Source organism: Phodopus roborovskii, unplaced genomic scaffold, assembly GCF_943737965.1.
Source record: "Phodopus roborovskii unplaced genomic scaffold, PHOROB, whole genome shotgun sequence".
NCBI classification, from domain to species: domain Eukaryota; kingdom Metazoa; phylum Chordata; class Mammalia; order Rodentia; family Cricetidae; genus Phodopus; species Phodopus roborovskii.
In genome coordinates, this window is record NW_026126549.1 from 23565110 (window position 1) to 23580562 (window position 15453).

Genomic DNA, 15453 nt, shown 5'->3' on the forward strand with positions numbered 1-15453 from the left:
GGAAGAGGAAGTAAAAAAGGAGGAGGGAGTAGAAAGAGAAGGAAAGTAGGGGGAGGAAGGGAGGGGAAAATTTCTTACTCCATGTTAACAGGATTATAAATGAGTGTCCCCAAAATAGAAACTAATACGTACCATTATCTGGTTCTATCTATAGTAAGAGTCTGTCAGGCACCAAGCAATTAAGCAATCATTTCTAACTTGTCCACTCCTATGTAGCCGTAATCAAATCAAAAGAGTAGACAGGCACTGGAACGCCATCAAAGGAAGACTGAGTCACTGAAAACCAGCAGTTATTACTATTTGCAGATTGTTTTCTTTTAGAGTTTTCTGAACAATAAGTAAAAAGGATCGGCTGAGCTTACTTTCCTATGTATTAAACCAGGCAAGCAGACCCTAAGGCTCAGTTCAATCAAGACATGATGCTGAACACTGGAGACAAAACTGCAGTTTGTAATCACCAAGGGCCACCCAGGTACTCTTTTCCTCCAGCGTGACTTGTGTGGCACGACACCTACAATTATAAGCGTAACTATTTCCATAAAGATACCACCTTAATTCTTCTTCAGTTACTTTCTCCTCGGGCATTTATTAGTTTTTAACCACATGGAGATGCACTGCCATTCTTGAGTTGTTTTAATAATCTGAATTATCTTACCTTACTAGAAAGGAAAGCAAGCCAGAAGAGAGTAGAATGTGTGGCATGGGTCTCCTGGCCAGGCAGAGAAGGCCAACTCCTGCTTTGGCAGCCTAGGGTATGCCAACATGATTGACACCAGAGAGCCCTTCATTCCCTCGTTATCTTCTCATTCTCCACTAACCAGAGCCACTTCAGGTCTTTACAGGTGACCAGGAGAAAGTCACAAGGAAAATAGTAAACTGGGGACTCGGGTTATGGTTAATGCTAGAATACTGGCCTAGCATGAGCAAGGTCCTAGGACACCATCCCCTGTAAGACAAAAAGCAAGCAATTTTTCATAATACAAAGGGCTTTCTATCTTGTGTTTTTTGACGTCGAGTCTCTCGTGTAGCCTAGGTTGGCCTCAGGCTCTCTATATAGCTAGGGCTGACCTTGAATTCCTGATCTTCTTACAGAAGTTGCCCAAAAGTAGGACACCTGGATGTTTCTGGCCAAAGCCATGGAAAAACAGCTGGCTTCCCTGACCCCATTCTAGCCCTGCCATCCTAAATGTTATCTGCTTTTCTGTGGAAGGTTTTCCCGGCTGTTTCCTCCATTTATCTTCTTATGTAGGAATCTGAGAACAGAATACAAAATGAGAAACTACCCAGACTTCAGTCTGTTTTGTAGCTGCCAGACTCTAGAAAAGGGCAAGTGACCATCAGAGTCCACTCTCAATTCCTTGGGGGAAAGGGGTATAGACATGTTTATAGATGCAAAGACTGCTTAACCAACTGCCTAATCAACAGACTTGGGATGGCTGTGAACCTTGGGGAAAGGAGCTAGTTAGACAAGGTGAGGAGGATGATAAAAAGACAAAATTTCACTTCGCACCAGCTTGTACTTTTGAAGGGTATTCCATTGTGTGTACTGCTTATACTAAACATTAGGGTAGATGAGGTGCTGCCCATCTATAATTCTAGCACTCAAAAGGCCGAAGCAGGAAGATAAATTGAGGCTAGCCTTGGCTAGACAGCAAGATATGGATGGATAGAAAGATAGATAGATAGATAGATAGATAGATAGATAGATGATAGATAGATAGATGTAAGTAGATAGGTAAATTATAGATAAAACTTAAACAAATAACACAAGATTAAAAACTTAAGGTCGGAAACTGTTTTGGTTGGAACCCTTTATCAGGAAATAACAAGGACCACAGTTTCACATCTTGACTGAGTGATATTTGACAACTGAAGAGATTATAGCTAGACAGTGTACTCCTCAAAGGTAGGGGAACCCTTGACTTGATGTTAGTTATCAATTGCTACCTAACAAAATCCCCCTACATGAGAAATTCATATGTCAGTTTCAGGAACACAGGAGGCTGGGTGTAGCCCAGGCTACAGTCAAGGTCCTGGCAGGGTAGCAGCAATGTGAAGTTTCAATCAAGAAAGATTCAATTACAAGCTTACTGTCTGGGCTGCCGTCAGGATTCAGTTCCACATGGACACCTGGCTGGAGGCCACTCCAGGTCTTTGCCACATCATCTCTCCCATATGACAGAGCCAATATGGCAGCTGGCTTCTCTCAGATGAAAGAACGCCAGAGGATCTGAGAAAGAGGAATGACTCTCATTCTATAACCTAGCTTCAGAGGAACAGCTAACCCATAAGAGACATTTCAGGGGCAAACTCCTATAACAATGTCCCTTCCCTTATATTCAGTTAAGAGGCTATTGTGCAAGCTGAGCATGCCCATATTACATACCTCTATACTTGTGTTCCATGACCTTGAACTAAATGTGCTCTCTCTCTCATTTCTTAACTGGGCATCTTGGGAAAGGACCAGCTCCTATATGAACATGTGGAACTTGTTCTTTATTTATAGATAGATATTTATTTATAGAACTTCCTCTATTGAGGGAGAGCATTGCTTTGGAAATACCTTTGTGCTCTCTTGCCTACTGGGGACAATAGATAGTTCTCATCTCTTTGGTGTCACAGCTGTGCTTATTGCAACTTTGTGCTCACCCAGCTATAATTTGATTGTATTGGGTTACAGTGTGACCCCTCCACTCTGGCCATAGTCTCTTCATGAGACTGGTTTGCCAGGTCTAACCTCCACTCATTTCAAGATTCCCCAGAAGCACAACAAGCCACAGAAGCATGAGCCAGCAGACTCACCAGAATCCAAATTTGGTCAAGGAGGCTTCAGGGAACAAGTCTGAGAGGTCTGGTAGTAAGACAAGACCCAGAGAAATTATATAAGGATCCTAGGATGCTTTAGTGGGGCCCAAATATGGTCAAAAGCAGTCTAAGAAGGCTTTTCTGGAACAATTCTAAGAATTCTAGCAGAGAAAGAAAAACCACAGAGAAATCACGTCACCCAAACTGGTTTCCGGAGGGCAGAGACTCGTGGACCGGGAGGTTGCTGAGAAGCAAAGTTAAATCTAGGCTTGATTGTGAAATCTGGAGTTAGCTAGGGCCTCCTGTTCACTTTCTAAATCTCAGCAATGTTGGACATGGTGTTACTATTTCCTGTTGTGGCAATTGATAATAAATTTCAAGTTGTATAATAAAAGGAAATATTTGAGTGCAGTGTTAAACTTTTTCTCCTGATCTATCATAAATATGGGCATCAGGAGCCAAATAAAGCAACTAACTAAAACCCATATTTATGGTTCTCTTAATATAGTGAGCACTATAAACCTTACATTTTACAAGATTAGGGCTGGAGAGATGGCTCAGTGGGTTAAAGGCACTTGCCAACTAGAATTCTCTCCCTGGGACCCACATGAAAATAATCCTAGCTGTCCCCTGGCTTCTACATGCATGTGTATTTGCTTATATTCCCTACATCCCACCATGCACACATGCCAAATAGGTAAACACAATTAAAAGATTTCATGAGTTTGTCTGCAAATGTAAATTTGTTTCGGTAAATGTCAAGAAGCACAGTGAAATTTTTTAAAGCTGGAGTTAGAAAGGCCAGACTGAAGATAATTTTTACATCTATTACACACTTGTATAAGTCCTTGAAAAGGCTAAGATGGCTTCAACGTGTTAAAGTTCTTTGAAAAGTCCTTAGAAAATGCATAACTTTATAGTGACTGCAAATGCAGCCAAGGTTTTATAGGACTGGCTGGATTTGACAAAGAGGCAGTGTGGCTGGCTCCCAGCTCCCTCTGCACAGCTGCGAAGAATATCCTGTTGTATGTTTACATATATTCATGCTTCGGGAATTTAACAATTAAAGCTGTGATGGGCTGGCTTCCGCTGCAGAGCTGGTGGGAGAAGAAAGCATTGCAGCTTCTGGGAAGATGTAGGGAAGGGAAATCACAATGACTTGGCAAAGGGGGATTCTGGAGTTTGCCAGGTTCTACTCAAGGCCAGAGGGTTTTTGTTCCAACTCCAAGAAATCTGATTGCTTGATCTTCACCACTCACAGCTCTCAGAATCTCTTGATTGGCTTTAGCCAAAAGGGATTATCTGGTAGAAATGATATTGTGAATAATGTGGGCAATTTTGTTTATCTTACGGATGGCTTCAGCCTGACAGAAGGAAGAAGTGGGTCCAGGTTTCTTTCTCTATTTCATTTCCCAGGCTCCTTTGCACCACAAGTGATTAGGAAATGACTTCCAAGTGGCCAAGAGTCCAGTCTCAATAGCCACATCTCCAATTTTACGTGACTCATACTGATGACCATTTCCTTCTCTCAGCAATGTTTCTGACCAGCAGGGCTGTGGCCTGATAGACACCACTGCCCAAAAGGATGATCTGGGGGGGGTCAGCCAGCTGTTTACAGGCCATGTAAACAGGGTTGAAGACTATTCATGCAAGCACAGCTGATTAGATGTGAATCTCTAGGAACATCAGAAGGAAGGCCTTCTGAGTGCAGCCACCTGTTTAAACTCCAGGAAGAGAAGTCATAGGGCATGGGAACTTCTGATTGCTTCGGTCTGTATGTCTGTCTGTCTAACTATCTACTTACTTGGCTACCTACCTATTAGTTTGTTTTTGATTTTGTGAAACAAAATTTTTCACATAGCCCAAACCGGCTTCAAACTCACTACGTGGCTGAAGTTGGCTTTAAATTCCTGGCTCTCCTGCCTCTCTTTACCTCCCGAGTACTTAGATTATACCCGTGAGACATGACCATGCACCATGACTTCAATTTTACTTGACTTATTTTTAAAATTTATTTATTTACTTACTTATTGTGCGCATGTATGTATGTGTGTGAGTGTGGCTGTACCTGTGCCAGTGGACATATGAGGACAACTTGAGGGAATTGGTGCTTTCCTTCTACCATGTATATCCTGGGTATTGAACTCAGGTCTTCAGGCTTTTAGCCACTGAGTCATCTCACTAGCCCAATCTCTTCCATTTTAAAGACTCCCCAGTTGACATCAAGGGACAATGGACAGGACTGGGCTCCTGGCTTCCTTACTTGAGGTATGATGTGAAGTTTTGGTCTTGCCAACAGGTGGTAACTCTGCGTTTCTTCCCGAGACTAGATTGTGTCCATCTAGAGAGTTTTGGTCAATTTGGTCTACACTGCAACATAGTTAGATATCATAAAACAGTGGTAAAGCAAAGGAGGAGGGAGTACAGCTTGGGAAGGGGCTCCTTTCACTGATGCATTCAGTGAGGAATATAAGGGAATGACACTTGGACCAAAAGCCTGTGAGAAGGAGCCATGCAGAAGAAAATGACAGGGATAAAGCAACAAGGCAAAAGTCCTGGTACAGGAAACAATTTGTCATGCTCCAAAAACTGAAGTTGCAGAGTGCAAAGATGCAACTAGGAAGAGGGAAGGGAAGGTCACAGGCTGGGCAAGCACGGGAGAGAAGGTGGCTATCCCATCCTACAGTACTAAAAGGTTTCCATCTAGGGGTAGAAAAGTCCCAGGATCTAAGTAGTTCAGTTGGAGAGGGAGCAGAATGAAATGTGCACATCAGTTAGGATGTTACTGCAATGATCCCAAGGAGGGAGGAGGCTGGCTCGAATGGAGCAGGTAACAGTGGACAGAGGTAATCGATTTGTGTCAAGACCATTTGGACATAGAAGCTGCAAAAGACATTGGGCTGCAAAGGGAACTAGTGACAGTTTAGAATAATTGGAGTCAAGTACAAGTCCAAGTTTCTGTCTTAAGCATCAGCTTGAGAGTCACTATCTTCTAAAATTATTGGAGTTCAATTCTCCATAGGATATGCTTGGGATGCCAGGGGATGTGATGGTTCATTGCCAGTATCACCTTGACACATGGAAACATACCTCTGGGCATGAATGCTATGGTGTTTCCAGAAGATTTCACTGAAAAAGGAAGATGCAGCCTGAACATGGGATGTACCATTTTAAGGACAGAGGTCCAAGTACAAAAGCAAGTGAGGACCAGCATTGCGCCATCCCTCTCGGTTTCCTGGATGTAGATACAATGTTATAGCTACCTCACAGTCCTGCCCCATGCCACCCCTGGCATGATGGCAAAATTATTAGCAAAATACCCTCTTCCTCCTTAAGTTGCCTCTGGACAAATTCAAAGGGCCCATGGATAAGAGCAAGAGGTGTCTGGAATACCATCCTAGGGATCCCAATACAGTAAGACAATAAGTCAGAATAAGTATTCTCAACCCAGCTGCATGATTTTTTGGTCATTTTGAATAGGATACTTCAGTGTTGGGGGTGGCACGGGGAAGTCCATACACTATGGAATGTTTATCAGTATCTCTTGTCTCCACCAATAAGAGTCTAGTCACATTCCCTGAGTTGTGATGTACTGAAGGATTCCTTGAAAAAGGGTGAATTTTACTCAAATTAGGTTGGGGACATGATACCAAAAATCCTTAACAAACCTCAACCTAAACAATTTCGCAGCAAAATAATGATGGATAATCACATAGCAAAATAATCATGGATAAGCACATAGAATTGACTGACTCAAATCAGATCAAGTACTGCCTCATCCCATTAGAGTGAGCCTCTATGTTCCTTGTCTTCTGACAGTAAGACACTCACAATGGTGAGGGATATAGCCATTTTCAATCCTGCTTGCAAATGTTTCACAGTTGAGAATTACAGAATGGTCTAAGGATTTCCAAATTTGTAAAGAGATTCCTAGCCCAGACCAAAATGTCAAAAGAATCCAATTTTCCAGAATAGGAACTAACTTTGAAAAGAGAAAGGAAGGGAGATGTTGCCAAATTGTGACATTTGCAAAGCACAGAAATTGGAGTTACAGGCTGTTCTGGGCCGACCAGTGTAGGTGTTGGAAACTGAACTCAGCTCCTCTGGGCTCCCATCCCCTTCTGAAGACATTTTAGTAAGCAAATATTTTTGCTGCTTCATGTCAGCTATGCCACAACAACTGGCCTGAGGGTTTTGAATGAATAGGGCTCTGAGATCACACCCAGACACAGCAAGAACATGTCCGTTAAAACCCCTTACTTCTGTCATCTTGAGTAGCAGCTGAGTAGCACTGAAGATGTGGCCATAATGTGGTGCCAATGTTAGCAGCCTAATATCTTCAAATTATTCACTCCAAGTTCCAAGTCTTAAGTTTTGTGTTTCTTTTTGTTGTTGTTGTTGTTGTTGTTGTGTGTGTGTGTGTGTGTGGTGTTTGTTTGTTTTTTGTCAGTGCTGTTTGGTTGGGGTTTTTTGTTTTGTTTATAGTCAATCTGGCCTCAAATTCATAGCAATCCTCCAGTCACGGCCTTTAGAGTGCTGGGACCATAAGCATGCCTCAGCCAAAGATTTATGTTCTGTATTTTGCCACAATTTATAGAAGAGACAGAGAACAGGACCAAGAAGATCTTCTGAAAGAGGTTGTCCTTGAAGAAGGAGAAGGCAACAGTCAGGGTAAAGGATGTTCCTGTCATAGGGAACTGCATGAGCCAAGACCCTGCTGGGTGGAAACTTACTGCTATGTTCTGGGATCTGTGAAAAGCAAGAGTAGAATTGGGATAAAGGAACATAGGTCTAGGAAACATGGACAGAGTAAAGAACCTGATAGGAGCCATTAACAGAATTTTAAGTGGAGGTACAAATGACTTGATTTCTGTCTCCGGTTGATAAGCTAGACAACAATGGCTGAGGGTGGACAGGGATGGAAATTAGACCGGAAGCAGGGAGGCCAGTTAGGATGCTGTGTCAGGAGTCAGCACTCCTGGAGGCTTGGACCAGGAAAGCAGGGCGGGGTGAGAAGTGAAGGGTTCCTTCTGAATAGATTCTTGGTCTTGGTGACAGGTTGGATTTGAGGACCTAAAACATCTAAAGATGTTTCTGATCACTGATTTCTCACTCAAATGGCTCATGACAGTGTTGCTTAGGCAGAGAAGTGGGTTTAAAAGATGGAGAATCTCACTTTGGGCATGTTTGGTTTGCTCTACTGGGACACAAGAACACAGCCAAGGTCACACTCTGAGCTGAGTGTGGAGATACATCTTTGGGAAGCATCAAGCTGGGTTTGAGTGCTCCAAGGAGACCCCAAGAAAGCCTGAGAAAGCAGCACTCCTTGTTGCCCTGGTACTCCTTGATGCATTTTGAGCAACAAAGTGTGCAAAATGAAGAAAAATGCATAGTGCTGGCTTATGGACAGAGATGAGGGTAAGCCAAAGCTAGGCCCCTGGACATGTCTCAAAATAGTTCTCATCTGCAAGATTCTTCCTTCTACACCAAATTCCTTTCTCCTGAAGCAAGGGCTAGTGTTAGTACAGTTTATAACTTCAATATCAACTTGTCTCATACCTCCTTTGTTCAAAAATTTGTTTTGAAATAAGGTCTCACTCTGAGAGCCAGACTAACCTCAAACTTGAGGCAATTCTCCTGCCTCTGCAGAGGGCTGGGATTACAGGTGTATACCATTTTAGTATTTTGTTTGTGTTTACTCTTCTCTCCCAATCCCAGCAGCCCTGTGAGTTCCATAGCAAGGAACGCCACACTTGCTTTGTTTATGAGCAGACACAGGGTTTGGAGAATGGGGTGGGGGTGGGTCCAAATATAATGGATTTGTCAAGTGACTAGGTGGGTAAACAAACTGTGAAGACAGATAATGGAATATTATTCTGCCTTATAGCAGAAGAAAATTCAGACACATGCCATGCTGTGGATAAACACCGAAGCATTACGCTGAGAAAAATAACCCAGTGACAAAGGATAAGTATTATTATACTTGACATAAGATGCTATAGAACTGTCAAGTTCAAGGTGACAGAAAGTGGAATAGAGACAGGGGCTCAGGGATAGGGAGATATGGAAAGAGGTGTGTGAGACACTGAATGACTTTGTGGACTAATGTTGGTGTTTGTTACACAATAGTAAGGATATATTTAGTGCCACTGCACCACACACTGTATGTGGCTAACATGGCCACATTTGATGTTTTGTATTTTAACCCCTTTCTAAGATGTCCCTGAAATCAGTTTTTGCACTATGAAGATCACAAAGGTCCTTCTCATCCCACAGTCATCCTGCTACCCAAAGTAGGAGGAAGAGTTCACCTAGCCCTGTCTCTGGAGCCTAACCCACTGCACCGCTGCCCCACCACACATATAATTTCCATGTAGACTCGCAAGTTGTAAAGTTTGTTGTCCGTCGCTAGTTCAAGCCTTAGAAGACCCCCATGCTCATTTCCCAATGCAAGAAGCAAGGCCACTGTTTCCCAACAGGAAGTGGACAGCACTCATGTCATCTCACCAGGGAGGTGACTATTTAAAGCATTCAAGTCCCATGAGCAGTTTTTTAATGTCCACTTTCCCATGGAGAACGTAGATGGAGCACAGAAACCTCCACACACTGGGTCCCAGGAGGGAAAAGTTAGGAATATGTGCATCACACCACATTTCATAAAAATAAATCATGTATCCAGTTCATGGGCACATGTTCTTACAAGCAGATAGACTGTCAGACTGTCAGGCAGCCTGTAAGGACAATATTTGGGGTTTTCTAGTTCAATTCAGTTTGAGTGATGATTAGAAAACTGATTCCATACACAGTCTACCCTAAATCAAACAAAACTCAACTCTGGTGGAACAAAAGCCACTCAGCAAAGAAACAAAGCCATAAAACAACAGTCCTGTAAATAGAGCACCAGGCTACCAGACAAAGGTCAGGCCACACACGCGCACACGCGCGCACACACACACACACACAGTACAGAAGCTGACTTCTCAACCATGTTAATAGAGGCAAATAGCCTTCACCACTGAGAGGTGTTTAGGGCAATCTTCCCCCCAGGAGCCCAGTCCTTGGCCCAGCACGACACCTCTGCTATCATGGCCAGGCCCATCTTTCCACACCTGAAAGGCTAGGCTTGTAGACTGAAGATAAACCATGCTCACAGAACTGGAAGGGTCCCTACACAGCCATCCAGACCTCAAACCTAAGACCACCCTCTTCCCATGTAGAGACAGTGTCCAGAACAGGGGAGAGAACCTGGTGAACTCGTTGTTAGATTTATTTATTTGTTGTTTGTTTATTGATTTGGTTTTTCTGAGACAGGATTTCTCTATGTAGACCTGACTGTCCTGGAACTCATTACTTTTATTTTATGAAAGTGTGTTTTTGGCTGTTTGTGCACCCCATGCATGTAGTACCCTTGCTGGTCTTAAGAGAGCATCAGACCAGCTGTGAAGCAAACTGGGTCCTCTGCAAGGACAGCAAATGCTCTTCTTAGTTTGGTCATCAATCTATCTCCCCAGCTCCTGACCAGATTTCTTCTTATCAAAGAACTCAGACCCTTAATAAATCTGACAACCTTTCCTAAAGTAGGGAGGTAACCCATTGGCATAACTGAAAGTGAACGAATGAATGAGGTGGCATTGTTTCACTAGCAACACATACCCAGGCTCCACAGACACAACTCAGCATTAAGTGGGAGAAAAGAGGAGGAAGGAGGTGAGAGGCAAGCAGAGACACAGGGTACCTAAGGCACGGTGGTATTCTGAGTGTCCCAAGAGCCCCTGCTGGGCTGGAGGGGGTAGCAGCCAGTTGAGGGCATCCAGAGTCCCAGTGGCTGTGACTGACTGAACTCATCCTCCTGAAAGGTTAGAGGTCACATTAGCTCCCTAGTCATCAAAGCACTCCAGAACACTGACAAGGATTTGAAGTCCTAGACATTTTCTTTCCATGTCCAGGTGCAAATGTGCACCTGTGTTTGCTAAACAAATGCTAACATGTAAAATGAATCCTGTGTCCCCTGTAGCCCAGGAAAACGGCGATGGGTGTGAGAGCACACGCAGAGCAGGAGCCACAACACAGCTATACCAATGACCATCCTTCATCCAGCTCTACGCACCCTCCTTTCCTTTCCAATGTGCATCACTTGAAAATTCATTACATCGCACCATTTATAGGTGAAGTGGCCAGCCAGGCTGCAGTAAGTTCCCTAGGCTATGCAACTGCAGAACAATGGGGCATAGATACCACCCTGAGTCAGAAGTAGAAGCCAGCATCTCTACTTTACCACCACTTCTGGCCTCTGTTCACTGGGACCAGTTATCAAAACAGCCCCTATTGTGGGCACGTAGGGTGATAATTTATTGAAAAGTGCAATTCTTAAGTGTGGGAGGCTATCTAAACTGTGCCTAAGTGTGAACTGCTAAGTTGCCTGGTTTCTAAGGATAAAAATGAGAAAGAAGGCATATATGCCACAATCATCCTCATAACACTAGGGCCTTATTGACATGGAGAGATGCAAAAGATCTTATATCTGGCATTGCTTTTAGGTGGGCACTCGGATGGGACTCAGGAATAACACAGGTAGTCGAATGAAAACAATGAGTGGTGTGTGTGTGTGTGTGTGTATGTGTATTAATTCAACATCTTTGGGAAGTGAATTAATTGTTACATTTTAAAAACTATCAACAAACACGGGATCTAATAGAATGACATAAAAATGACAAAACAAACAAACAAAAACCCTCCAGAATACCCAAAGACCCCCTCCCCTTGAATGTAAGTTCTTAAGCCTTAAATGTCCTATTGGTAGGAGCCCAGGTCAGTAATGGACCCAGCCCTAAAGAGCCAGTTCTCTGTATCTGAAGGTCCAAAGGTTTCTTTTACAAACTAAAATGAAAGGGCAGAGCCAACAGTATAATTAAAAGCTCTCTATAGTCATAAAGATTGCCTGTGGGCCATGAATATGGCTTCTGAAAAACGAACACAGAATTTAATTGTAAGATAATAAAATGTTAATATACCAGTGTGCCTGTTTACATGTTCAGATACTGTATAAATTGTAATAACAATATATAAATACCAAATACTTGCCCCTGGTGCAAGCTTTTTAAAGTCATGTCAAAGGCTGCAAGAAAAGAGTACTTGGTTAGCTTATCCCCAGCTCTGCAAAAATTAGGAATTACATAATAAAATAAGCCAGGTGGGTGGCACAGGCTTGTAATCTCAACACTTGGAAAGCCAAGGAGGAGGATCAGGAATTCAAGGTTGCTGTCAGCTCTGTAGCAAGTTTGAGACCAACATAAACAAAGGAGACCCTGTCTAGAGATAACCACCATGATAATCAAGACAGATAATGAAAATAAAAACAGCATTCCTCTCATAAAGATATTAAAACAACATTCAAACTCCCACTATTTGTAAAGGACACACATGTCCTCTCCTTTCTTGCCCTGCCTCACCCCCAAAAAATGTTAGTCTTTTTCCCCCTTAACAAACAAGCAAACTGTCAATACAACTAGTGAGATACCTGAAATCTGCTGGACTCTAAAACCTTGTATTTCCTACTACTCCGTGCTTTAAAGCAGGAGGGGGAAGAGGAGAATCTGCAGCCCAGGTGTCACACTCCCTCAGCTCCAAGATCCCAGCACCTGAAGTGAGGCTAACATGGAGCTGGCCCTGAACTTGGCTTACATCTGAAGACTTGTTTTCACTGAACCATCTGCTCCCGGAATTCACTGTTTTAAATCAGGTTCTGAAACAGAAAAAGAAAATTCTCCCTTACTAGGAAATATAACAATTAAACTTGGGTGTAAAATGCCCTTAAAATAAAAATCACAAGGAGAGTATGAAGGTGGCGGGCACGGAGCTGACGTGAATGTTGGATTTGTTGGTTGGTATTAAGTAAGCCACATAGGCCCTTTGGCCCCTCTTTGGGGCCCTACACACAGAGAACCAGTGAAAATTATCCAAGTGCAGCCATTAGAAGATGGCAAAGGAACACAACGGTTGCGGATTCTCACTCAAAAGAACAAGGAAGTCTCTACATAAAGAAAACCATTAGCAGCTTCAGAGGAGTAATTGTAGGCAGGTGTGACTGCTCTCTAGAAATTAATCAGCTAATAACCACTCATCGTTTGCACAGTCTATGCATTTATAACAGGGTTTAATAAGGTCTTAACAAAACACGGAGTAACGAGTGGCACTTTAGACGCAAAAAAAAAAAAAAAACGATGGACACCAGAGTTTGGCCTCATATTTTGTATGGCTTTTCCCTTTTGATATGGACATCTATTTACTAGCCATGGAGATCTTGAAACGTACATCTTTTCTTCCTCGAGGCAGTTAGCCTTCCCCTGTGGCCAAGGAGTGCCTGGTGTCTTGGTACTATCTGGTTTAATTTTCTAAGGTTAAGGGGAGAAAATTTGAAAGCAACTAGAAAGATGGAAGTGTATCTTCACTCCAACAGAGAAGGAAACTTGGCGAAGGATGGGTAACTTGTCAGAGCTAGCCACCAGAGAAGGGGTAGAAGAACAACGGTCTAAATCATTGACTGCAGGCCAAAGGGTCTCATGAGGTTGCTGGGGACTCAAATGATTCTTTAGCTTTCTTGTGCCAATTCCCCATCCCTGGTGCTGCATCCTCTTACAAACTTGGTGCTCTCCCCCCTCCTCCGCGCGCGCGCGCGCGCGCACACACACACACACACACACACACACACACACACACACACACACACACACACACACACACACACACACAGAGCGGTCTAGAGATCTACATCCAAAGCCTCCAGGGGCAGAGGCATAGCATAACACTCCTACAACACTCTTGGAGGAGCTGACCAGACATTTCTTTCACTTTGGACTGAGTTAGCCAATTTAAAGACCAAGCCCTGTTCCATGCCACATCTCCCGCCGCCTGCTGCGTTTTCCTTCAACAAGTGTGGAGAAGTGACAGCTCCAAACATCAAACTGGGGATTAAGGACAGACAGCCGGTGGCGGTGCGTTGGAACTAATGGGCACGACCCTACAGACACCCAGAAAACTGTTTTCCCTATTACGCACCCCTCACCCCGCGCGCGCGCCCTACACTGATGCGCACAGAAAGCTTGAGAGGCAATAGGTCTCACCCCTCCATCCTTCCCGGCAGGTGCGCCACGCCAGGAACACTTCTCCCTAAGGTCATTTTCGGGAGCACCGGATCGCCTTTGCCCTACACCTGTCAGTGGAAGATTCCCAGAAGGGCGGTGGGTCCTCTCATGACAGCCAGCAACACTCTTCAAAGATTCCCCAATCTTGGCTTAACTCTGGTTTCTTAACTCCGGACATGTGTGTCGAAAACCAGTGAAAAATATAAGAAAATACCCAAACAGCTCCCGGGAAATTCCTCCCCCAACAGGTGAAAACCCTAAAGACCCGAGAATCATCGCTCAGCTTGTTCTTCGCCAACCGTGGACCATGGCGGGGGCAGAGGCTTCCGGTACCACCACCCCGCCCCCCAAATAACACTTGTCCAGGCTCCCCAACCTGGGGGCTCGGACAGCTGCTGTCACCGCACCGCGGTGTGTGGAATCCACTAGCCCGTGGACCACCAAAGAAGCCAGGGGACCCGGCCGGGCTGGTTGGATCCCGGAGGTCGGGGGAAACACCAGCGCCTCGCCCCTCTTACCTAGTGCTCACTGGGCCCCGGCTGGGGCATCCGCGGGGTGCGCGCCGCCCCAAAGCTCTTGCGCACCTGGCCGTCTCCCGCCTGGCCCCAGTGCTGCGGCTGCGCTAGCTCTGCATGGCACACAGGGGCTGGCCGGGGGCCCCGGGAAGCCTGTCCAGTTGGCGGCGACTCCTCCGGCTCTCGTGGCTTTCCAAAGGCTCCCCGCCTTCCCCCGCCCCGCGTCTAAGCGCCCTTCCTCGGCGGCCGCCCTTTTCCCTCCGCTCTGTCGGACCGGACAAACTGGTTTCTCTGCTCCAGGGAGGAGCTTCTCGCCTCCCCCTAGCAGCGGCCGTGGCCGCGCACGGCTTGGGGACCAAGCTGGAGCAGGGGCCGGGGGCGGGTCCCGCCGTCTCCCCTCCCTCGATCCCTCCCCCGGGCGGAGAGGTGCTGGGCGGCTAGGCCTGGGGCTGGCTTACGTAGCCCTCCTCTAGTACGAGGTCCTAGCGCCCCAGAGGCAGGTGGCCACCCCTGACCGTGACCGGTCTTAAAAGTCTATCCTGTGACCCCGCCTTTTCGGTTGCAGTTGGCTCCCAGAGTACTCCAGCTCCCTGCTTCACAAGTCGCGCCCCCACGAGCCTCGCGTCCTCTGTGGGCTTGGCTACCGGCCGTGGTCGGTGACCATGCCAGCCCGGAAAGCTGGCGGGGTTAGTGAGAGCCGAGGACCTGGACTCCTTCGGTAAGAGGAGCCGCGCTCGCTCCCGGCGAAGTCACGTTTCGGGATCAGTCACCAAAGGCGGCAGAACAGACGCCGCTAAGACTTCGGAGACTTCGAGAATCTGTAATTGCAGCAAGCTCACTTTGTGCTGAGTAGTTGCGCATGTTTAGGATCTTGGGACCAGAAGGAGCGATGGTGTAACAGGCTAACCGTGTTATGGTTGCAAGACTCAGACCTGCGTGCCGCGTTGCTGGCGGCTGTTTGGAGTATGAATTGCACCTCCCAGGCAGTATGT

The 15453-nt window shown here is 45.4% G+C and overlaps 1 protein-coding gene across 1 annotated transcript in view; it reads right to left on the reverse strand.

The window, feature by feature from the left end:
• Atp8b1 (ATPase phospholipid transporting 8B1) overlaps positions 1-14798 on the reverse strand; it is a 115937-nt gene extending 101139 nt beyond the window's left edge. Inside the window, exon 1 of the mRNA XM_051200728.1 lies at positions 14465-14798. The gene's annotated coding sequence lies outside the window, so the exon portion shown is untranslated. The remainder of the gene's footprint in view (positions 1-14464) is intronic.
• Between the last annotated feature and the right edge of the window lie 655 nt (positions 14799-15453).